We start from the raw sequence: 26770 nt of genomic DNA, 5'->3' as shown, positions 1-26770 counted from the left end.
AAGCGGTATATTGTACAAATATACGGAATCTTCTTGCTTACTACAAAAATCAGTATGGAGCGTACGTTATCCATATGCTACATACCCACTCACATTAGATGTTACATCATGCCGTTGCAGGATGTTTGACATCTAACAGTTTTCCGTATATCACATGCATATACTTATGTTACATTCCTCAGCTATATGTTATATACGTCCATTTGTATGTGAGATCCTGACTGCCTATATTGTTTCATACGGAAAGTACGTATAGATGGAACACTTATCCGGAAAATATTGTAAAACACGCGTTTTCAGTTATACGTCTGCTGTATGTTAAGTCCAAAAGCTACAGGAATTACGCATGTAACCTACCTTTTTAAGCATACCACCTACTTTTTTTTTCACAGTGTGCGACACTTTTTACACTCCCAAATTATTGGGCACTTTCTGTAAAGCTACAATGATTAAATTTGACATTATTGTGGCTTTTTGGGACTAACCGACAGAAAAATTGCTAAAAGTAAATATTTTCAATTTTTAGGGGGATCAAAAGGGGAGATGAAGAAATTCCCCATGTTATTTAAAAGGGTCTTTTTTTGGACCTATAATCTCATATTTTAGGTACTTGAAATTGGAATAAAAATTTGATATTCTGTACGCTTATACGTTTTTGTTAGCAAGAAAGTAAATCGCTAAAAATAAAAACTTTCAACTGTAGAGTGGTTTTATGGGGAACCGAAAAATCTTTCCCATGTTATTTATATGGGACATCTTCTACATCCCAAAATGTTCAGGCACTTCCAGTAGGATTAGGATGATGAAATTTCGCATGATTGTAGCCTTCCGGGACTAAGCTACAGGAAAATTGCCAAATTAAAAGCGCTCAATATTCTTGTTAGTACGCAGTTACTAGGGCTCGGCCTCACATTTCAATGAGGCTCGCACTTACTATCTTCCTTGGATTCGAGCTGACTAATCTCTTTCGAGCACGCTCTTACTTGTCCTCAGGCTCCAACACTCAGTAGGACTCGAGCTCACTGGCATCAGTGTGGCTTGTACTCGTTTGTGTTTGGGCTAAAATCCTTTATTAAGGTTGGTATAAAGGGATAAGTTTTGCCGATAGATGTCACTACGGTGTTCGTATCTCTCTCATGTATTTTTTACATTTCACGAAAATTCACGATTTCTCTTACAAATTTTCTTCATCGTTGAAACAGTTCTATTGTTAAAGGTTTGGATATCCATCTCAACAATGAAGACATTTCAACAATGAAGAAAATTCTAAATAAAAAATCGGCACGGATTGTTGCCTTTAATAGGTTATGAAGTTCCTTTTCTAAAAATTTGAAGTTTCTAGGTTGAAATTTGTAAGAGAAATCGTGAATTTTCGTGAAATTTAAAATATACATGAGAGAGATACGAACACCGTAGTGACATCTATCGGTAAAACTTGTCCCTTTAAACCAACCTTAAGACTCGCGCTTACTGGCTATCGATCTCAGATCCTTCAATGAATCTCACACTCACTAGGCTCCTTGGAGCTTGTGCTCTCTAGCTTCTTTCGGACACGGACTTACTTAGGCACAGACTCACTAATCTGAATTAGACTCGTGCTTGCTCGCGCGGCCTTACTTCCGTCAACTGTGATAGAGCTTTATACCATCAATGGAGTTTGAGCTCTTTAGCACCACTGGATCTTACATTCATATGGGCTTGTGTTCATTTTCTTCAATGGGGCTCGCTCTTATTCGGCCTTGGACTCACATCCTCCAATGAGGCTCGCACTCAATAACATAATTGGAGATCACGCTCACTGATCTCTTTCAAGCACGCGCCTACTTCAGATCAAACTACATTCAATGGCGCTCGGACCCACTAATCTCTATTGCACCCGTCTTCGCTAACGCTCTACCTCATAAGAAGGGTGTTAAGAAGTGAAACCAGATTGGAGTCAGGAGTTCTAATGATGATACCTTACTGGAAGAGACGATTTGAGTGATCTGTAAAGAGAAACGTATTTGGTGAGACGAAGGTAAAGCTACTTGAGATCTTGATATTTTGAATCGTAATTGGTAAGTAAGAAAGAAGTAATTTCCGGAGACTGAAGATTACTGATTGTAAGTTGATTTTGCGAAGGAGGTAGAGATGGAAATTTTGTTGGTAATGCCAGTGAGTACTGTTTCAGCGGAAAGAAGTTTGTCAACAATGAAAAGAATAAAATCGCTCCTACGTGCTACAATGACTCGAGAAATACTACACAATTTAAGTGTGATAGCTATATTGAAAGAGAGCAAAGTTAGTTTTTATTATGTTGCCCTGAGACAATGGTGAAGAAATTTGCATCACAAAAAGGAAGGCGTTTAATATTTATGTTGCACTAGGCGTATCTGTCAAGCTCAGCCTCATTTTGTGCTTTTTAACGTATTTTGTGATAATGTGTTTTCATAGTCTACATATATGCATGAAACTAGCATAAATTATTTTGTCCAAGTTTTAAGCTATTTTTAAGAGTTTGAGTAATAAATAGATGATTACATTTTATTTCAACCATACCAGATTATTATTCAAATTATTCAATGGCTTACCCGTATATGTGTATATCCAAAAGTGTAAATGAATATTTCCTACTGTCATTAATCAAACGTGTATATGTAACCATGAATGTGGGAATGGGACTAAAACTGGCCCTGTTGAAAATACTTCGAGATCTTTTTTAAAGCTGATAGTTTAATGAGTGTGCTGATTGCTAAGAACGTGTATAACGTGTAGAACCAAACAGAGATAGAAAAAAAGAAAAGAAAAGAAGAGTAAAAGACAAGAAACGAACGATCATCTGCACAGCTGTTTTCTGCGTTTCGAATTCTGGGTTCATAACGTGACTGAAAAGACTTTCACTAGGTGTCGCTACTATATATCCTCCGTTTTCAATAACTCATGGACATTTCAACCTTAAACATTATAGATTGATTTTAAACTGAATTAGTATCAAATCTATAAATATTGCTACTTCAAGATGTTATAAAATCGACATCAGAGAACAAAAAATCTAAACCATATGTCCAAATACTCCTTGAGAAAATTAAAATATTGTGTTTACTTATTACAGATACCCATCATTCTCAATATCACATGCTAATAACTTGAGAACCAATCCTGTTAATTTTTTTGTAGAGCGTGCTGTTACTTTTGCACGCTTAATGAATAAAACCAATATTAAGTTTCTATTCCAAACGTAACAAGAAACAAGTAACATTGTTCCTTATACATGACGTAGAGCAGTTTGGTTTCAATGGAGTGATACTTTCTCGGTTAATGTTGAAGCTGCATTTTAACCACTTCCAGTTTCAGAGAAGAATTGAGCAAAGACGGAATGCATTCTTGGGACGCTTATTCATTGCAGAAAATCGATTCTCGCTATGTTTAACCGCTTTTACTCCATAGCGATCAACGTTAGTAACAGAAGTATTTGATTTCCACCACTCTCCGTCTTGAATAGAGGGTAAAGACAGAAGATGGTATCCAGGGCCGGCCTTAGGTAATTTACCGCCCCGTATAATGGCATCATTTGAAGCTCCTTTCTCCAGAAAGAACAAATCTTAAAAGATTAAATTTTAAGTATTTTACCCCATCGTGAGCAACGACGGGAAGGAAAGACACTCACACTCAGAAATGCCTAAACACTACAAGTACAATCTCGTTGTATCTGTTTTTTTCTTAAATAATAATCTATTATGTTAGTGAAAGATAAAGCAGGCATACCTGCAGAGAATTTCTTTTTACACAATTCAATATCGAGCTTCAAAGTGAATATATCAGTTTGCAATTCCAATTGATTTTCTTTCTACAACTGTTAAAATTAAGATAAAATATTGTTTCTGACAAAAGCAGGACTAGTTTTCATATCAAAACTGTGATAACTAAATGGAACAGGTGTTCGGTACTGTTCAAGAATTTAGTTCTTGTATAATCTAGCATTTTATGCTGGGATTTGTTTGGCCATTTGCTTTAGCATTGTCCATATGAATTTAAACTAATGCGACCTAATCTCGATTTATGAATGTAGTATTTAAATACAAGATAAGCTTCGTAAATTTAACAACCATCATCATGAAGTATGTTTATAATAAGAAATACTTATTTTAAAAGACATAATTATGAAAGATTTTGACGTCAATCGAAATTCACCACCCCGTGTAAATGCACGTGTTGCACACATGGTACAGATGGCCCTGATGGTACGTTAAATTGATTAAAAAGGCATTATGTGTTATCTTCATATATTAAGTATTTACCCACCATCGTATAATATGTAAATAAATTCTGAAAGGGAGAACCACAAACAGCAGAAGCTCGGCCTCTCCCTGAATCGCTATAAAGATTGTTAAGTAACTGTTTTATACTCATATACATAATAAATTCTAATATATATATATATATATATATATATATATATATTGATACCGGGAGTTGTAATGGATTCCTGTCGCTTCCGGTTTTAGTAGAGTTGAGGATGGAAATGAAATATATTGCAAAAATTCTCTGCTAAGGCAGCAGGTAGAATAATTAGCACACCAGATTTTTTTTTTTTACTTTTTCTCACAACTTTTTTTTTTAATCAAAATCTAGTTCTAAACAAATATAATACAAATCATTATAATTGCTGTCCATAGACCTATGTTCTCCATGTAGATTCTTGTCTTGTGTGGTAAACAGCTGGTCCTTAGAAGGCAAGGCTGAGGAGTGCGATTAGAAAACGCACAGCTCCAGGCAATCTAAGTAGTGCGATTAGGATCTCCCAGTGCTCCAGGTAAGAAAAGAGAGGGTTAAGGTGCCACAGAGCTCCAGACAAACTAAGTGGGCATGGAACCTCATAGCTCCATGCAATCTAAGAGAGAAAAGTTGACCACTTGAAACTGAAGGCGTTGGGGGTCCTGCGTCGACTCTTATACCGACTTCATGGGTGACGCTGGCGCTAGTGTTTCTCTTCGGTCACGTGTTCCATTGGTAATGATTATATCTTTTGTCTGTGCTTGTATTAATAGTAGTAAAAGCACGACTCCTAACAGGGACAATTACTTTTAAGACTGTAACACGTATTCCAAAGAGTGACAAATACTTTTAACAGTGACACACATATTTCAAACACTGATACATAATCCTACCATTGACATTATTATTATTATTATTATTATTATTATTATTATTATTATTATTATTATTATTATTATTATTATTATTATTATTATTATTCAAACAATGGCCTGAGTTTAGAAATGCCAGTTCATATGTATATTTATACAAGATGCTTGTAAGATCAAGATTAGAGTTTGGTGTAGTTATTTGGAGTAGTATAGGTATAACATTGGCAAACAAAATTGAGTCAGTACAAAAATGTTTTATTAGGTTACTATGCCATAAAATGAATAGAGGATACTACTCGCCTAATTATGAATACTAGAGTCAATTTTGGGGATTGCAGGCATTGAGCGACAGGAAAAAACATATTGAAAGAGATTTTATTAAGAAACTACTAGACAATAGCTATCATAGTGAATATTGCTTGCATAATATAGGTATAAGGGTACTAATGTATAATACAAGAAATAGATCAACATTAGTTCCTTTGAATCCGAAAACTGTAATTTTAAGAAGATTGACCAATTCTTTTAATTTAGTTTAATTTATTTTTATCAGTATAGAAGCATGAATTTAGAGCTTGACAAATATTATTTTTAGAATTTATGACGATGTATCTATTTTGAGACTAAAAACATTTGGTTTTAATTTGACAAGGAATTATTAATCCAATATTATTTTATTTTATTTTATCATTATGTTTTGTTGTTTTAGTGTGTAGCTTACATTGTATGCAATATGTGTTAATCTTGTCTGATAAAGTGCTGTATTTTTGCCGTTAGGCTGTTCATGGCACAGAAATAAACATTATTATTATTATTATTATTATTATTATTATTATTATTATTATTATTATTATTATTATTATTATGGCCCAGTGGTCGCTCATTTTCTTTAAGGTCTTCCTTTCTTTTCTGGCCAATTTCCATCTATGAGTGACTGTCCCTGCCTCCTCGTGGCTGGGCTGGTAACACTGTGGGCAGTAAGTCGGCCTTCCAACCTTTATGGTGGGAAGTGTGTCGCAGAAGGGCTCCCAGTGGCTAAAAGGGAACTACTATCTTTTCTCTATATACATCTCACTTTGTAGGCTGGGTCGTGTGGTCTTCTATTTTAGATCCTAATGCAGGTCGAGAAGCGAATTTTTGTGAATATTGTGTAACTTTGTGTGATTTTGTTCATTTTGATTAATTTATTTTAGTTCTCACATTAGGGCCAGTAATGTGTAGAATTGTCTTGTATATATGCATGTGAATATTTAACTTATTCAATAGACAATATATTATGGCTCCTACTGGCGAGAATTGTCCTTTTTGTAGTCAGCCCATTTATGGTAGACAAAAGTCCATCAAATGAAATACTTGTTTAATAAAGTGCCATTTTGCATGTGTTGAATCATATTCGAAAATGGACAGTAGTTCCATTCAGCTATCTGAATTTTTATGTAATAATTGTATACAGGGCGAAAGTGTATGTGAAATATCTCATAAAGAGGGTAACTTTGGAGATTTTAAAAAGTCAAATTTGGAAGATCCCCTGGAGAAAATTTTTGAAAATAAACTGAATGATCTGAAGAGAATATTTCTAAGGGAATTTGAAAGTTTGAAAGAGGAAATAGTGCAATTAAGGTCTCAAAATGAAAAACTTAATGAATTACTTGTGAATAAATCCTGTAATTGTTTGAGGAAGGTATCAGTTGAACCTTCTTGTAAAAATCCTAAGGTTGTAGATTTAAGTGATCCTGATCATTTCCCTGAATTAACTAGAAATGAGAATATTTAATTTGTAGACTCTAATCAGGAAGAAGTTGAGTTTGATGCGAACAAAGATCAATGGGTTCAAGTTATTTCACGTAATAAAAGGAGATTAGAGAACAAAAAACCAAGAGAGACAGATAATAGAGGGAATTTTAGTACCGGCTTACATAAAAATCAACGTAAGTTGACTTCTGGTAGTGGTTCTGATAAAATTGATTTGGTTGCTGAAAGTAGAAAAAGGGCATTATTTGTTACTAGATTTGATCCATCAGTAAAAGAAAGCGATGTTGAGTGTATTGTGAGTGATAGAAATATTACCTATGTCAAATGTACTAGATTAAAAACTAAGTACGATACTTATGCCTCTTTTCATGTTGAAGTATTTGAATCTGACTTTGGGATTATTAATGGTCCCATGATTTGGCCCAGTGGCATATTAACTGGTCCATTTTATGGCAAACTTTTAACAACTAATTCCGAAAATCAAATTAATAATGTTAATAACAACAACTAGTTTAATATGGAAGTCCATATTTTGTATCAAAATGTTCGAGGACTCAGAACAAAAAGTAATATATTCTTTTCTTCTGTTGCCGACTGTTCTTTTGATATTATTGCTGTAACTGATTCATGGTTTAATTATAGACAGCATACTGATGACTATTTTCCTGAAACTTATAAATGTTTCCGCTCCGATAAGAATTATTCTACTGATCAGTGTAGCAGAGGTGGTGGTGTTTTGCTAGCAGTTAAAACAAACATAAATTGTCAAAGGAGATTTGATTTGGAATCTGAAATTGAGTGTGTTTGGATTGAGATTGACACGTCTAATGGGAAAAAATTATTAGTGGCATGCTCTTATTTTCATCCAACTTATTTAGTCACAAGTTTTACGAATTATCTTAATTATATTGTTTCCAAAGTGAACTTTTCGAACTATGAAGTAGTGATTATTGGTGACTTTAATATATCTAAAGTTGACTGGACGAATAGAAATCTATCAAATGATATAAACTATTATTCTAAAACCAAGGCTAAAATTCTATTTAATTTTTTAGATGATATGAATTTGAACGTTGTTTCAGGAACGTCTAGTCTTGATTTAATTTTGTACAACATTTATGTTCAATCTAATAATTCAGTAGTATCTTTGGTTCCGCCTGATCAGTATCATGATCCGATTGAGATTAACTAACTAACTAACTAACTCTATGGCCTATGGAACCCGGAGGTTCAATGCCGCGTTCACAAAAGCTCTCCACTGACTTCTATCCTTAGCTAACTGCATCCAGTTTCTACTTTGTATTCCTATCTCTGCGAGATCCATCTTAATATTATCCTCCCATCTGCGCCTAGGTCTTCCTAATGGTCGTTTTCCTATGGGTCTTCCAGTCAAGACTTTGAAAGCGTTTCTACTTTCTTCCATTCTAGCTACATGGCCTGCCCACCTAAGCCTCCTAGACTTGACGACCCTAACAATGTTGGGTAAACCGTATAAACTATGTAGTTCCTCGTTATGAAGTTTCCGCCATTCCCCATTCTCGTTCCTCTTGGGTCCGAATATTCTTCTCAGGATCTTGTTCTCAAATACTTTCAGTCTATGTTCTTCCCTCAGAGTAAGTGACCATGTTTCGCAACCATACAGAACAACAGGCATGATTATCGTTTTATATATTTTAAGCTTCAAATTCTTCGACAGAATTCGCGACGACAAGAGATTTTGAATCGAATAGTAACACGAATTCCCTGCTTTTAGTCGGCATTTAATTTCTTCGTGAATATGATTTTCGTCTGTTAATATTGATCCTAAATATTTGAAAGTATCCACTTTATCAAAAGTATTATTTAATATTTTAACGCCTCCACAATTTGAAGTATTACGGTCCCGACGCACTTCCATGTATTTCCGATTGAGATTACTGTTAAATTATTATCTCTAATACGGGAGATCCCAAGAGATAGTTTTTTGTTATATCAAAAGGGTGATTATCTTTCTTTATATAAAGAAATCCAAAGGTTTCCCTGGGCCAATATTTTGTTGAATACAGATATTGATCTTGTTGCTCAAAATATTAATGATGTTATATTGAATGCAATTAGGAATAATATTCCTTTAGTAACCAAATCAATTTCTAAATATCCGAGATGGTATTCTCGTAATTTAATTTACTTGCTAAAAAAAAAAAAAAGAATAATGCTCATAAGAAGTATAAAAAAAACAATCTTTTCAAGATTATAATGTGTTCTCTAAATTTCGTTCTGATTTTAAGAAGCAACTTACTATTGATAAAACCAAATATTATAATAAGATTGAGAATAGTTTAAAAAATAATCCTAAAAGATTTTGGAAGTATACGAATAATAAAATAAATGCTAAAGATGGACATAAGGCAATATTAGTTCACGACGAATTTCTTTCCGATCCTCAACTGATATCTGAAGCTATGGCCAAACAATTTGCAGCTGTTTATCATAAAGATGATATTAATGTGAATGATAATAATGTTACTTTTATGCCCAATCAATTTTGTAGTGATCAAATATCCTTTTCTACTAAACAGGTAATTGATGTTATTAAATCTTTAAATGTAAAAGCTTCTGTAGGTCTTGATCTAATTCCGATTTTTATAATTAAAGGTATATCTGAAATAATTGCACCAATTTTGACATCATTGTTTAATTGGAGTTTAGCATCTCATTTCTATCCTAATGTATGGAAAACTGTTGTTGTAACTCCAATTCCGAAAACTGATGGAAGGTTCGTAACTGATTATAGACCTATTTCTATTCTTGATGTAATACCTAAAATTTTTGATCAGCTTATTTACAATTATCTTTATAGTTCCGTTGAACATTCTATTATACCTGAACAGTATGGTTTTTTGAAGGGTAAATCAACTGAACTAAATTTGAATAAATTTTTGACTTTGGTTTCTCCTGTTGTGCATAATCGTGGTCAAGTTGATACTATCTATTTTGACTTTGCCAAAGCCTTTGATAAAATATCTAATCATATGCTTCTTAACAAACTTCATTTCTTTGAAATTCCTAAATCCTTGATACATTGGTTCGCTTCCTATTTGTTTGATCGTAAATTTGTAGTTAGATATATGGGTTGTAAGTCATCTGTGTACAAGATTTCTTCGGGTGTTCTTCAAGGATCCAACTTGGGTCCATTATTATTTTTAATATATGTGAATGATATTGGTAATTATTTGAAATGTCCTTTTTTACTGTACGCGGATGATCTGAAGATATTTTCTGAAATAGCAAGTAATCAGGATCACCTTAAATTACAAGCTTATATTACCTCAGTCTATCAATGGTCTGTTCAAAATTTACTTCCCTTGAACATTAACAAAATAAAAAGTATAGCGTTCTCCAGGAAAACGAATATATCGTACTTTTCACACTCAATTAATCAGCATAGAATTCAACCTGTATCAATTAACAAAGACTTAGGTGTTATGATGGATTCTAAATTACTTTTTGACCACCATGTTTCTACCATGGTTTCCAAGGCTAGAAGGAATCTGGGACTCATCAAATGGGTTGCTAGAGATTTTAAAGACATTATAACATGCAAAATCTTGTATTGTGCATATGTTCGATCTGCTTGGAATTTGCTTGTTTAATCTGGAACCGTAATCTCACGAGTATTACTCAAGTTCTGGAGTCAGTCGAGATTTCCTTCTTGGCCTGGTTAAAATATAAATTTAAATTATACGATCTGACTAACAGGGAGATTCTTGCCAAACTGGATTTACTTGTTCTTGAAGTTCGACGTAATTTAAAGCAAATTAAATTTATTCATGATATAATACATGCTAAACTGAACTTAATTGAATATTTGTATATTAAAGTTCCCCTGTATAAATCTAGGGCTTACCGTTCTATATTGTGTAATAGTAAATTAGTAGTTTCTCCATTATTTATTTGTGTTGATAACATAAATAAAAAGTCACTTAAAATTGATTTCTTTGATTCGAATTTTACAGTGCTTAGAAGACAGTTTTTGGATTATTTTATTTAATTAATATACAAAATTCAACCTTAGTTTGTATATTGTCTATTGAATTTTCATCTTTTTTTTTTTTTTTTTTTTTTTTTTTACTTATGTGGGTAATATATTTGTCCATGTGTTTTATTACTAATATTTTTCTAATTTGTTTACTTTTATGATCAACATATGTAAATTATTAGTAATACATCCTGCTTAATTGAATATCTATTGAATTGGGGATATGTTCGAAATTTTATTTTATAATTTAGTTTGTATTTAACTGGTGTTAAATTTTCTTTTATTTACTTTGTTCTGTATTTGGTTGTGATGATTTCATGTATTTTAATTTCTCTTTGTTTTGCTTGTTTTTTTTCTTGTAACATTTTATTGTACATAATTGTATTATGACCATTATGGCTTCGGCTGTGGTCTCAATCATTTATAAATAAATAAATAAATAAATAAATATTATTATTATTATTATTACTTAGTTTCAAACACAGAGATTAGTTTCTTTCTGTGTGTGTGTGTGTGTGTGTTTTCACGTATGATTCCATAACTTGCATACCGATTTAGTATACACATATATATTATATACTATTTTATACTCATATATGGAATAGTAGAAATGGGCGACTCATCATCGTCCAGGCTATAGCACTGAAAGTGTTAACGTGAAATTTTTGCTTGACACGACTTCAAAAAATATAGGTAATGAATTATTATCTTCTTTGAAGAGCTTTATTATCTTTGGTTTCTAGTGATATTTTTTAAAGTCTGTTCATTAATGAAACAGAAATTTATTCTTAATGATTTTTTAAACAATTTAAAGTATATAACATAAATATAGTAGAACAAGAATATTAGAAATGATGAAAAAAAAATGCATCAAAAGACTGCGATCCAGGTTCAAGATCCACAAAATTTTTGAACGGGCCCTAAATCGAGTGTTTGTATTTTCTTCGTAATAAGCACATCATACTCAGTTAAATGACAGTTTGAGTTTGGCTACGCTATATGTATTTCTCCAGATATATGCGTACAAGATTTTTTTTTTTAGTTTTTATTCCGGGAAGTAACCAAAGAACACTTGAAAGTCCTTTAAAGCTGACAGTTTAAGGAAAGTACTGACTACTTAGAAGATGTAAGTAATATAAGAAAACAAGAGCATTGCCAGAACGAACTTAAAAACAATGGAGAGATGGAGCGGGAAGGTTAACTGTGATTGTTCTTACATGTAAAAAGTAAATCATTTTATTCGAACCTTCTCCTCTTTCTCGCAAATTATTATCTCTCTATGACTTATTATTCCAGAGATATGGTTGCTTAAATCTCCAGAAATTCGAACTTTTTTTAGCCATTATCTGAGTAACGGTGGCCAGTTAGCTAATTTCCGCCGGTTAATATTTGATTCCAGAATGTTCACCATTCTTTGAGGTATTGATCAATACCAATATGGTCTCTCTGAGACTTATGGTTCCCGATATGGCTACTTAAATCTCCTGAAATCGGAAGTAATTTTTGGCCAATATCTCGGAAATTATAAGTTATAGAGAGATGATATTGATGTTGATCAATACTTAAGACAATGGTACATATTTTGGTAATGATATTGACTGGTGGCCACTGATCAAACTAGTGGCCAGTTGGATAGTGGCCACCGGTTACTATTTGGTAACAAAATGTTCACCATCCTTTTAGGTGTTGGTTAACACAAATATCATCTCTCTATAACTTACGATTCCCGAGATATGAATCCTTAGATCTCCGGAAATGGGCCATTTTTTGGCCAAAATCTTGGGAATGGTAAGAGTGACGCGGAAAAATCTATCACTTTCTCAGAGAGTTATTGATGCTCTATCGAATGGAGGGTTCAAAATTGAAAAAAAAAATCACAAATAACACACTCACAGACAGACAAGTCAGTAACAATCTTTGTAGGTTCCTTAAAACACCAAAGGAATAAGCCATCTGAATTATTCTTATCTGTGTTTCAGATTCCGTTGAGTTCGTAACGTGATTGAATACTCTTACTCTTACCAGATGTCGCTATTATCTTAACCTTTCTCCTTAATAACTCTTGAACATTTCAACTACAAACATTAACTAATGATTTGAGAATGAATTAGAAACAAGTGCGTAAATATTACATCTTCAATAGTTTATGAGATCGACATCAGGACGGGAGGAATTCTTGTCATATGGCGAAATACTGCCGTAAAAAATTGAAACTTTATTGTTATTTATTAGAGATAGCTGTCACAGTCAGTATCATTCGCCAAAGAAGTAAATAATATTCAGACCAATTTTTGTACAGCGTGCCTTTAGTTTTGCACGCTTAATGAACAATCCCAACATTAAGCTTGTATCCCAAGTGCAAAAGAAGTAGGAGTGTCACATGTACACGACATGAAGGAGCCTGGTTCCATTTTCTCCATTAAAATTGAAACCGGAATTGTAGTAGTAGATTTGAACCGATCTGGAGATCGATCCTTCCTCTCACTAGTTAAAGATACAAAATAATGGTTTCTTGATGGTGTGGCAACAATATTAGACTGCATTATTGTGAGGTTAGTAACGAAATATAATATCAATCTTCCAAAAGTTGACCAGAAAACAAACTAAATAAAAATAAACTGACCATCCGTAGGAATCAAATTCCTCACAATATAAGATTGTAGACGACGTATGTATTGATAAAATATCAACAAAATCGATTCTATATTTATACAATAACTTATCGAACTCACTACATCAGCGAACTATTACTTTTGGATTCTTTCATGAAAAATGATTTGTTATATTCTGTAAGACTGTTGATAAAATATTATTAAGTGCTCATTAAATATTTATTAAGTACGAGGGAAATTGTTAGAAGCATGTTCAAGAAAGCCACTGAAACAAATCTTCCAGCTATTTATATACAACCCTTTCTATATTTATTGATAGAAATAAATTAAGTTATTGTGTATGTATATTTCAGAAATATCTTTAAGGGAGAAATATATTGAAAACATACTTTAGCACCGTTTCTAAGAAACTGATCTAAACAGCTCATTTCTCCTAAAGAAGATGTCATTTCTAGAATTTTGAATAAAAATAAAATATTGTGTGTTCTTTCAATGTAAGTTTGTGAAAAATGTTTACTTATTTAGCATCAACAAAATTGTTTTTAATTGTTATTGAAAAATCATTCAAGAAAAGATAATTCCCAATAATAAACAACTATTGGTGAATATTTTTATAGGAACTCTACAACGGATGCTAAGAGCTGTGAATGGAATGTTTATTTATCGAACATCAACAAAATAGACAGAGGGAATTTAAAGAAAATCGACCAGAAAAGTAATGTTTAGCACTAAGCTACCCTTCTTGATTCAAAGTGAAATTATTTATGCTATACTGCAGGATTGTTAGTGGAATGTTGATATACGAAACGTAAGTGAACTACTTGAGGGTTTTTTTTCTTTTTCTTTTTTTAAAATAGAAGTAGTTTTCGATGTCCATTGTAAACCGTGTCCCAAAAGTCCGGTAACACTTTCCTTAATTTACTACACAAAAACTATAAGTGATATAGATTTCGTGTATATGTTATTTTAAAGAGGATCTCATTTTTTCTTAAGGCAATGCTCCTAGTTTCAACATTCACCGCAGTTGCGGTTGACGTCGGCGTGTTGTAAATATAGCGAATTCTGGTGCTGAACGTGCTTTCTGTATGTTGGAGTTTGATAGAAACTAGTGTGCTACAAATGTGCAACGGAAGTTTAGTACAAGGTAGTAGAAAGAAGCACGTAACGGGAAGTCTATTTTTGCCTAGCATGATAAATTTGTGAAAACTGGTTGCATGTGTTCTAACAAAAGAGGTGGCCGTCCTACAGTAAGTGAAAAGACTGCTGACAGTGTGAGAGAGTCATTTGTAAGAAGTTCCAAAAAGTCTGTTCGTAAAGCATCCACGAGCTACAAATACCACGGACGACAGTGTGGAGAACGCTACGTAAGGGACTGTGTATGAGGCCCCACAAATTGCAGCTCTTGCGTCAATTAAAACAAACACAGGATTAAAGAAGTTGCTATCATTGTCCCTCAGGATATGCTCCAACGAGTATAGCAAGAATTTGATTAACTTTGAGACATATGTCTTGTTACATATGGTTCACATATCGAGGAATTGTGAACTCATACAAAAAAGGAAGTACTCTTTCATATGAAATACACGACAGCTGTATCACTTGCAGTTCTTGTGTAATAAATTAAGAAAAGTGTTACCGCACGTTTGGAACACGGTGTATAGTAAAGTACTTTCCAATCCAGGGTACTGTAAAGCTTCAAATACTTCTCCTAAAATAATCCAATAAAGTACAAAAAAACAAAAATGAATTAATATACAGAACAATGTGGTGTAGCTGTGCATATACCGTACATCCAGGCTGTAGCGAAATGCACCGTATTCATAGGGACCTCGGTTCGTTTCATTAAGACTCCATGAAATACATGCTAGTAAACTTTTATTTTTGATTTTTTTTTCTAATGCAAATTTTCAACAACAACTATTAATATGAATATCTTTGAATATAACAAATATCGTAAAACCAAACAACAAACAAATAATATAAATCGTTTAAAGCTAATATTTCTAGCTCTGAAGGAGCAAGCTTTGACAGCTCTATATAACTGGTTTTTAAAGGAGCAAAAATCTTTACGCAATTTTAACACACAAAAAAGAATGAATTTTGCAGTAAACGCACGAGTTGATTAAATGATTTTTAGTACATACCAAATGGAATCTAATTAACAAACACGAAAAAATATAAATGAGCACTTCAAAATATACTAATACACCGAAAGTCATTCACTACTACGTCGTAACAATCTCTAGTTAAGTAGCCAAAAATACCATAACTAATTTCTAGATTTAATTTCCCAAGAAATATTACTAATATCCACTGATCGTAGGAGAAAAAGAAAAGGTTTGAATTTAGAAAACATTAGCCTAATTAAATAGCCTCCCAAGACAGTGAATATAGCAAACTTAAATGTTACCAATACTCAATCTATTCAACTCATTTTTGACGTTATCAAATGGAACAGAAGGAATTCACATCATCCTTCTACCTCACCTGTCCAAAGAACTAAAGATAACACGTTCAGTTGAACAGGTTTTTGAATCGGCCACTAGATGTCAGGTCAAACGGTGACATCGTAGTCAAGGCTTAGACTCAGCTCACCCTAGCGTTAAAAACGCGAATCACTTAATCAAAGCGAGCATTTACCGTCACATAGATGGATTACAAGATCTTTCCAAAAAACATTTACATTTTTTTTTTCTCGAACGAAAGTTCACGCTACATAATAAAGTGCCTCCCGCATTTAAAATTTTTTTTTTTTATAAAGATTTTCCAGATAGTGAATTTGAGTTGCAATTTTGTAAAGTTCATATTTCCAATGTCACTTGATAAGAAAAGAATAGATCTCTTACTTGTTGTTTCCCAGGCCTGGATTACTTATATACATACATATCCTTCTTAGTCGAGACATGGCACTGCACTCAATGACAGGATCTTTAAGGTTGATCTCTGGAATTGCTCCTTGCACCAGTTGGATGACAACATTGACAACAGGACTGACAACATGACAAGCGTCGTGGACAATACAGAACTCGATCACAATACATTCCTGCAGGATACAAACACAACGAACAGTATTCTTACAAAAATTAACATAATATAAATTTATACACTATTTACATAGGTTCTCTAATTAGACTTTGAATTTACTCCTTTAATTTTTAACCTTGATTTTCATTTACTGTATCATCTGAAGTTCGGGGAGGGTAATACTTTTTTATATACATTACATGTCTTTTTAATTTCTTAGTGGGATCTGCAACAGATTCTAACCATACTGTATTCTTTGTCGGATAATTCAAAATACGGAATGGGCAAGAATATTGCAATGCATATTTTGGGTTAAACCTTTTATCCAAAGAAGCCTTCATAATCCTTTTTACGAGAACCAGTTCCCCTACTTGAAGAGTACAAGGAACTCTCTTTTTGTTATAAAGCTTTTCTTTTCGGAGCCACGCCTTTTCTATATTAGTCATGATCGTTTTGCTAATCTCTTCTTTATTTGTAGAGGATTCTACTATTCCTAAGTCTAAAAGCCAAATTACATCCATAGGGTTGAACATTTTACGCCCCAAGAAAACTTCAGAAGGTGTCTTCTTCGTTTCTGAATTTATACTGAGATTCATGATGTATTGAACTTGTCTAATGAAATCAACCCATTTCGTTTGGTTTTGATGAATGTAAGACCTTAATATTAGACGAATTACCTTATTCTGTCTTTCAACTAAATTAGAGCTAGGAGAGTAGCTAGATGTAGTAACATTCTGAATACCCCTACTAAAAAGAAAGTTCTTAAAGGTCGTAGACATAAAATATGATCCCTGATCATGAACCAGCTTATTACATAACCCATAAAACATAAAAATCTTTTCTAATTTGTCACATATGAGACGTGAACTTAAGGTTCTCAAAGGTTCCATTACAACGAATCTACTAGCAGCATCTACCAGAACTAGGATATATTTAAAACCCTTACTGCTAGGCAAAGGCCCTAAGGTATCTAAGTAATAAGTGTGACATGGATAGATTATTTTCCTAGAATAATATTCTCCGTATTTAAGAGTGTTCCTATCATTCGATTTTTGACAGACAATACATTGGCGTATATAGTTCCTAATTTCATCAAACATATTTTTCCAAGTAAATTTAGATGCTATATTAGCTATCGTGCGGGAAATCCCACTGTGACCACCCCCTACGACTTCATCATGATGATATTTTATAACTGTATTTACCATTGACTTTGGTACTACTGCTCTTTGACCACCATTTACTCTACCATTGGTTTTCTTTAACAAGATATTATTTTTAAGACTATAATTTCTTACATTTTCACCACTTTCTATTTTATCTATAATTTCTTTCAACTCCGTGTCTTCGCGTTGATATTTATGCAAAGGTTCATTCAATAAAGGCTCCTCCCACAAGTTAAAATACGATACATGTACTTCTTTGCCTTCAAACTCATCAATTTCTACAATTTCCTCAGATGGAGAAGTAAACTCCGTGTATTGATAAATACGGCTTAAATAATCTGCAAGATGATTACGTCGTGAGCGCAGATAAACTACATCAAACTTATACTTACTGATACGCTCGATCAGATACCCATATTTGCGCTGACGCTTGTGGTTACGCAATATCCAAGTTAGGCTGGAATTATCTGAGAAAACAGTAAATTTTTTAAACAGATACATATCAAATTTCGAAAGTGCTAAACAAAGAGCACGAGCCTCCAATTCGAATATATTCTTTGACCATTCACTCTCTGGAATCGCCTTAGACCAAAAATATACGGGTCGAAGTTTACCTGTATCATCATACTGTGATAAAATAGCACTATAATTTTTACAACTACTATCACAGTGTATAACAAATGGCTCTCTAAAGTCCGGTATTTTCAGGACAACATGATCTACTATTGCCTCTTTAATTTTATTTAACATATCATCTTCCTCCTTTCCCCACCGAAAAGGGACCTTTTCAGATTTCAACTTGTACAAAGGTGCTAAATATTCTGAATAACCTGGCAAAAATTTTAAATAATATGACACAAAACCTATCAACCTTGCTAATGCTCTCCTATTACGAGGCTTAGGTAAATTCTTTATAATTTCAACTCTATCTGGATCGATTTTCATATTTCCATCTTCAAACTCATATCCTAAATATTTTATTTTTCTTTTAAACAAAAAGGTTTTTCTAGGAGAGATGGTTATTTCCCATTCTTTTAATCGAGCAAACACCTTTTCTAAAATATCCTTATGTGTTTCTACATCATTGGTGTGTATACAAATGTCGTCAACAAACAGATCTAAATGTTCACCAATTAAGTCTTTAAATATTTTATTTAAAACTCTAGTTAATGCAAATCCGGAATGACAGAAACCCATTGGCATAGTTTTGAAAGCTAAGAGTCTAGTTGGTGTAGCAAATACAGTGTATTTTTGAGATTCTTTTGCTAGTTTTAACTGAAAATAGCTAAGCTTTAGATCTAATTTTGAATAAATTTTATGACCTCCTATATTTGCTATAGACGCTTCAACATTGGGAGTTGGATACCCTGAAGCTACCACCTTCCTATTAATATTAGAGTAATTGACTACGAGCCGCTTAGACTTGTCATCATTGACAACTAAAAAGCAAGGTGACACATACGGTGAGCTATCTACTTCTTCAACCACATTTCTAGCTATTAGATCATCTACGAATTTCTCGAGTTCATTCAATTTATGTTTGGCTAGCGGATATGGTTGAGTCACCGAAGGACTCTTATCTTCAAGCTGGATTTCTATTTCATAATCTTTAATTGTACCGAGTTTATCAGTGACTACATCCGGATATCTAGAAATAAGATCTTTAACATAGCTTGCAAGATCAGGTGAATACAAATTTGTCAACACATCAACTGTACCTTTTTCTTCGTCCTCCTTGTGATCCGGTGAAGAATGATCTGGTTGGAAACTCCTTTCAGCTTGGCAAGATGTTGAGGGAACCCCCTGCTGTCCTACACCACTGGGACCAGCTTCAGCATACAAGGTAGCCGACGATCTGGGATCAGCTCCTTTTCCTCCCACATCAGCATTCCCATAACTCACGACAGACTCTCTTCCCCGACGACAAACATTTTGAGATTCAGGATTGTGTCTCCCATTCAGACCACTGCCGGTTAAGCAAGGTGACATGGGTCGTTCCTGGGCAACCCTGAAATTAGAAACTGGAGCACAGAAGTTGTTCTCACATGGTCTCTCGGAGTTAGAAGCTAACCTTACAGTAAGATTTTCTCGAGGAAAATGCACTAAGTTTTTAGCGTAGTCCACATAAACTTGGTGTTCACATAAGAAAGGTGTACCGAGCAAAAGGTTAAGTTCAGTTTCCTCAACTACTGCAAACCAATCCACAAATTTCTTACGCTTTATAAAAAATATGATTTGCACTAATTCTTTACTTGTTTTAGTTCCAGGTATACCCGAAATCGAAATGTTCACAGATTTAGTTTTTGGTCTACATTTTTCCTTCAGTTTATTTAAAAATGCTCTACCGATTAAATTTATAGACGAGCCACTATCAATCACACAAAAGACATTTTCGTGACAAACTGACACTACTATTTTTGCCACATTTTGTTGAGAAGTCAAGTTTTCAGTTGGCAAAATTCCACACGCATTATTTTCACACCTTTCTAATTGTTTAGAATTATAATTACATGTAACCGAACGATGAGTAGGTTTCCCACATGTATTACACCCACCATATATCTTAGCATTAGAAAACGTAGGTTTTTTACTAAAGAATTTAGGTTGCGGACAAGAAAAAGTATTACTCCCACAAGAAATACGTACTGGTTGGTTAGAGGAAACGGTACGAAAATCCTTGGCATATCTTAAGTTTGAATCGTATGACCTAGCAAAATCTAACAAAAGTTGCTTACTGGTTGGAATTTGCGTTAAAACGAGTACATTTCTTACTTCAGGCGTTACTAAATTGCACACGAGTGTACAAAATTCTTCCTCACACATGGGAATACACAAAATGTTCAAAACACAGATCTTTTCTTGAACGAAATCATAAAATGGTTCGGACGTTCTCATAATACGGTATAAATGTTCCTGGGTGAATTTCATACGTGCTATAGTAGACACAAATAACTGAAGTAACCTTTCAGATATATGGCGCCATTCTAAGGTTTCATTCAACAGTACTTGCATCTCCCTATACGCATCACCATTAAGTTTACCCAAAACCGAAACCAAAATCACTTCATCCGGTGCAATTCCACGTGATATCAAAAGTTCCACCTTCAGTAAGAACTGACAGAAAGCCAAACTATCACTTCCGTCTACGTACGGAATATCATGTAGTTGATTTTGCACAGATTTATACACAGTTTCTGATAAATACTTGTCAAACTTAAAACCGTATCCCAAAGGTTGGTTTAATTTAGGCTGTGAACTTATGGGTCCACATTGTAAAGATCTACCCATCCTGTTACTTTGACTTTGTTCTCTAATAGGTTCATTACCAATATTACTCCTATAAAATGTCTTAACATAAGTGGTTCGATCACTTTCGTCCGTAAAAGATTGAAAATTTTGCATATGGTTTTTACCATACATCAAACTTGTGCTAGGTGGTTCTCTATATTGACTAACATTTTCATTAAATTTAACATATCCCAGAGGTTCCATGGTTACATTTTCACTATGTCTATGACAAGGGCCTTTATTTCCACTAACGTGAGCATTATTTGGTTTCTCTATACGCGAAATTACACTCTCACTCATAGTAACATCGCCTAAAGTGTGGCCACTCCATATTAAATCGGTACCAAAAGACGTATTACTTTCTCTATCTGTATCACAAAAATTGCCAAATTGATCCATAAGGGATTAGAATTTTGAAGGTTAAACACTTCCTAAAGGGGTTTTTACTTTTAATAAATTTTGAGAGCAAAAATACACGCCAACTAATTTTCCTCTTACAAAGGCATTTATATTCTACATTCATGGAGCCTTCTCGGCCTACAGAGAACCGAGTTCTTTGGACAGGTGATTTAATATATTTTCTATGTAGCGAAATGCACCGTATACATAGGGACCTCGGTTCGTTTCATTAAGACTCCATGAAATACATGCTAGTAAACTTTTATTTTTGATTTTTTTTTCTAATGCAAATTTTCAACAACAACTATTAATATGAATATCTTTGAATATAACAAATATCGTAAAACCAAACAACAAACAAATAATATAAATCGTTTAAAGCTAATATTTCTAGCTCTGAAGGAGCAAGCTTTGACAGCTCTATATAACTGGTTTTTAAAGGAGCAAAAATCTTTATGCAATTTTAACACACAAAAAAGAATGAATTTTGCAGTAAACGCACGAGTTGATTAAATGATTTTTAGTACATACCAAATGGAATCTAATTAACAAACACGAAAAAATATAAATGAGCACTTCAAAATATACTAATACACCGAAAGTCATTCACTACTACGTCGTAACAATCTCTAGTTAAGTAGCCAAAAATACCATAACTAATTTCTAGATTTAATTTCCCAAGAAATATTACTAATATCCACTGATCGTAGGAGAAAAAGAAAAGGTTTGAATTTAGAAAACATTAGCCTAATTAAATAGCCTCCCAAGACAGTGAATATAGCAAACTTAAATGTTACCAATACTCAATCTATTCAACTCATTTTTGACGTTATCAAATGGAACAGAAGGAATTCACATCATCCTTCTACCTCACCTGTCCAAAGAACTAAAGATAACACGTTCAGTTGAACAGGTTTTTGAATCGGCCACTAGATGTCAGGTCAAACGGTGACATCGCAGTCAAGGCTTAGACTCAGCTCACCCTAGCGTTAAAAACGCGAATCACTTAATCAAAGCGAGCATTTACCGTCACATAGATGGATTACAAGATCTTTCCAAAAAACATTTACATTTTTTTTTCTCGAACGAAAATTCACGCTACAAGGCGAACGAACAGAGTCACTGTTTACATCAATGTTCGGCTGAAAATATACTTTCCCAATGCGTTGCAGCCTAAAAAAATGATCATATTTTGACATTAATTGTTGTGTTAATGCTTTCTCTGCGGAAGCTTGAAGTGAAACTTTAAATGAAATAGTTACATGTGTAGAACACGATATTTCAAAATTAAGTTGTTATTATTTCTCATTCGCTTCTTTCTTCAGACAGGCAATTATATATACTTTATGCACGAATAGAAAGATATGTGAACCTATGCGGAGTACCAAACGAATTAATGACATCTGATGTTTAAAGATAACATACATTAGCATGCAGACACTTGAAATTATTTATATTCTATGTTATAACATCAAAAATGTTATGACGCAAATTTGGTAAGACGTGTTCTTATTGTACGTGTGATCTCTGGTTCCACTGTTTGTTGTGTTTGTGTTTTGAAGTGCAGCGTCTTATTTTACAAAGAGACTTAATGACACATTGACCTACTATATAAGTTGGAATCCAAGCCACCAAAATTCGTTCAAATTTCAAGACTCTTCCACCGGACATAGAACAAGAACTCCGTGAAAGAAGTCGTCAGAAGTTAGAGATTTTTTGATAAATTAGAATTTCACTTTATTTTGAGCAGCAAGGATATATGAGACGTGGACTTACAGCTTAACTTGGGATCCAAGCAATTTCAGCTACCATCCTGAAAGTGGAGAAAACAATCACACATACTGAAACAGGTACACTAAAGCGCTCTCGCTAAATTTTTCATCAGATATGGAGGGGAAGGAGTAGAAAGAAAAGAAAGAAAAATAAGATACCAAAATAATTGTGCTAAACGCTAAAGTTTCATAGCATTTTTTTCCTGCTTATATAATGAAGAATATAGCGAAAGCGCTTATGAGAGTATGTTTTCTGGACGACATTTGACTTATGTGTTTTTTGGTAAGTCGTTCATCACAAATACAATAGTAAACGAAATAAATTATATCCCATATTAAATCATATTATATTGACAAAACCCTTGAATTCAAGATAATGAAAACACAATATGAAAGAAATAATAATAATAATAAAATATAGTATTAATTAAATACGCAATCGTAAAGGTAGATGAGGTAAAGAGAAGAAATACGTAAAATACAAAATAAAATTTAAAAATGACAAACACAAAGGAAGATGTACAGCATAAAACGAGATCTGCCAAAGATAGCTTGGAAAAAATGAAATCTTTTAGTTTAACGTTCCAAGTTATGCCCCTTAGGGTAAGGGAGACGAAAAGCATAGCTTGAAGTTATTGCCAGAAAGTGGTTTATATATTTATAATTATTAAGGCAACAAGTGAACGAAAAAATTCATCTTTAGCACTTAAATAAGTTTTACGATATGAAAGAGATGAACAGACAGGAGAAAAGACCAAAGTAAAGAAATTATCTTTTATTTTCTTTCTTTTTTACTTCATTTATTTTTTCTTTATTTCTGTTCTGTTCTTTCATTTCATTTCAGTTTCTTTCTTTAACTTATTCTCAGTTCTCATTTTATTATTTTGATTTATCCTTTTCCCTATTTGTCTCTTTATTTTCGTTTTTTTTCTCCTTTTTATTTCCATTTATATCGTTACCCTAGCAACCTCTTGCAGTAAGATTGCATTGGAAGTCGGCAAGCTTGCATCCGGCTTGATTGGAAAGTGTGCAAGCATGCTGCAAGCTGGATTCCTGTAACGAAGTCACATGGGGCAACCTTGCATTCACTGCTCCATTCAAGCTAGACGCAAGCGTTTTACAAGTCAAGTCAATAGCCTACGAACCGCTAGTGATGGTATGACGCTCTGCAAAGCATCGCTTGAAAGTACAACAAAAGGCAGATTGTATGAAAACATGCGTTTCAAGTGCAAGCGTAGAAAGCCAAAAGCCAAACACGCGCCAACTGCTCGAAAGCTTTCTTACTACTTGGGTTCCTTTTCTGTTACTACCTTTCATTTCCTCTCAATTTTGACTTCTCTTTTGTTTTGTTTTCATTTCTTTAATTCTTTTTTTTTTAATTCATTTTGTAGAATCATAGAAAATGACAATATAAATTTATTTTAACCTCTTGTGTGGGAGAAAATTTAGCATTGGCTTTCATGTTGTTTGTTTATTTATCTATTTTATTTTATTCTACTTCTTTATTAAATTTTTTGACTAGAAGTTTAATCTAAGGCATCCTCGTCCTGAAAAATAATATTGAGCTAACGCCAAAGAAAGAACCATTCAATTAGAAAGGAAACTATGACTATAATTTTCAACATTTCATAGTTGGAAACAAAATATATATTAGGCTTATCAAAACTACGATCTGCGTGCACTATAAGGTAATTATAAGGTAATTCAATAAATAGATTCGCACAAAATAGCCTTCGTAGTGCACAAACACCGCGTGATCGAAATCGGTTGGGTGGTTCAAGAGTTATCAAGTCACAAACTTAGCACTTTCAATTTTATTATATAGACTAGCATTTGGCTAGCTGGGGGCTCTGCCTCAGACCCCCGCGTTTGCTCGGCATATGGTCTCGCTCCTCTTAAACCCACAGTACTACCAAATTTCAAGTATTCTTTCGTATATCAACTATCTAAAAGATAAGATTTTGTATCCCAAGGTAACGGCCATTTATATAGCATTGGAATTTTTCCATCTCCCTTTATACCCCTAAAAAATTAAAAATATTCACTCTTGGCAATTTTCGTGTTGGATAGTCCTGGAAGGCTATAATCATGCCAAATTTTATCATTCTAATCCTGCCGGAAGTGCCTAAACATTTTGAAGTGTAGATGTACCATATGAATAACATGGGAAAGGCTTTTCACTTCCCCATAAACTACTCAACAGTTGAAAATTTTTATTTTTGGTGACTTAGGTAATGCTAACGAAAACGTACAAGCATACCGAATTTCAAGTTTTTATTCCGATTCCAATTACCTAAAATATGAGATTATAGGTTCAATACAAGGTAAATTTAAATAACATGGGGAATATCTTCAACTTTCCTTTAGACCCTCTAAATACTAAAGATATTCAATTTTGGCAATTTTCCTTTGGGTTGGCCCTGAAAAGTTACAATCATGTCAAATTTGATTATTGTAGCCCTACAGGAGGTGTCCAATAATTTTGGAGTGTAAAAGACAATAACTTCATTCACTCATGTTGTGAGTCCAGGTAAATGGGAACGCTGCATTTTCATTTGACATTGGGAGCATAAAGAGTGTACAGCCCAAATGGTTCGTCCGATTTTAAAAAGAAAAAAAATATTCACTTTATATTGAAAACATCGTATTTCGAGAAGGTTTCCCCTCTTCCATTTTGTTGTAATTCTGATAATAACAGAGTTACCTTATGTCAGGGTACATTTTAAACACCCTATAGCTTATTTGTTAAGATAGCTTACTTGTTAATTTTCTACCATCTATGGTGCAAACATACTGTCAAATCTCATGTATCTAATAAACAAGATTTTGAAATTATTATTATTATTATTATTATTATTATTATTATTATTATTATTATTATTATTATTATTATTATTATTATTACTTATTTTCAAACACAGAGATTAGTTTTTTGTCGCAAATTTAAACATGATCTCATAAAATTCTTTCGAGGTAAAGTGTGAAACTCCTCAGCATCTGATAGAGTTAATACCGAGTACATGTGTGTTTACGTATGATTCCGTAACATGTTCATCGATTTAGTATGCATATATACTAGATGATATATACACATTATACTCTTATATAAAACTAGCATCAATTTACCCGCTTCGCTGAGTTAAATTAAGAAAAAATAATAATATGTTTCGTTAGTCAGTCACTTCTTACAATCACCAAAGCACTCCTTGATATTGGTCATTTTCGATGATTTTTATATATACCCTCTCCTCCCCATGTTGCGGGTCACTGACATATATATACCTTTCCCCTCCCACAATTTTTTGGGGTTCAATTTGGATTTAAATGGCATCAGAAGTGTCACTCTTCATCTCAGCGACCTCAAAAACTATAGATTCGACACTAATATCGGACATTTTCGATCATTTGTCAATGTCTTTCCCCTCCTTTAAGTTACATCGTCAAAGTGATATGACAAAAATCATCTCATGTTCGAACTTAATCTAGGTTGAAAATTTGATCGAGATCGGTTGGGTGGTTCAAGAGTAATTAAGTTTTATTTATTTTTATATATTTATCCCCTCTCCTCCCCTTCCTAAGGTCTACTGTCGAAGTGATATGATAAAAACCACCC

This window comes from Thermobia domestica, chromosome 17 (assembly GCF_964235325.1).
Source record: "Thermobia domestica chromosome 17, izTheDome1.hap1.1, whole genome shotgun sequence".
Taxonomy (NCBI): Eukaryota; Metazoa; Arthropoda; class Insecta; order Zygentoma; family Lepismatidae; genus Thermobia; species Thermobia domestica.
This window is presented reverse-complemented; position numbering follows the sequence as displayed.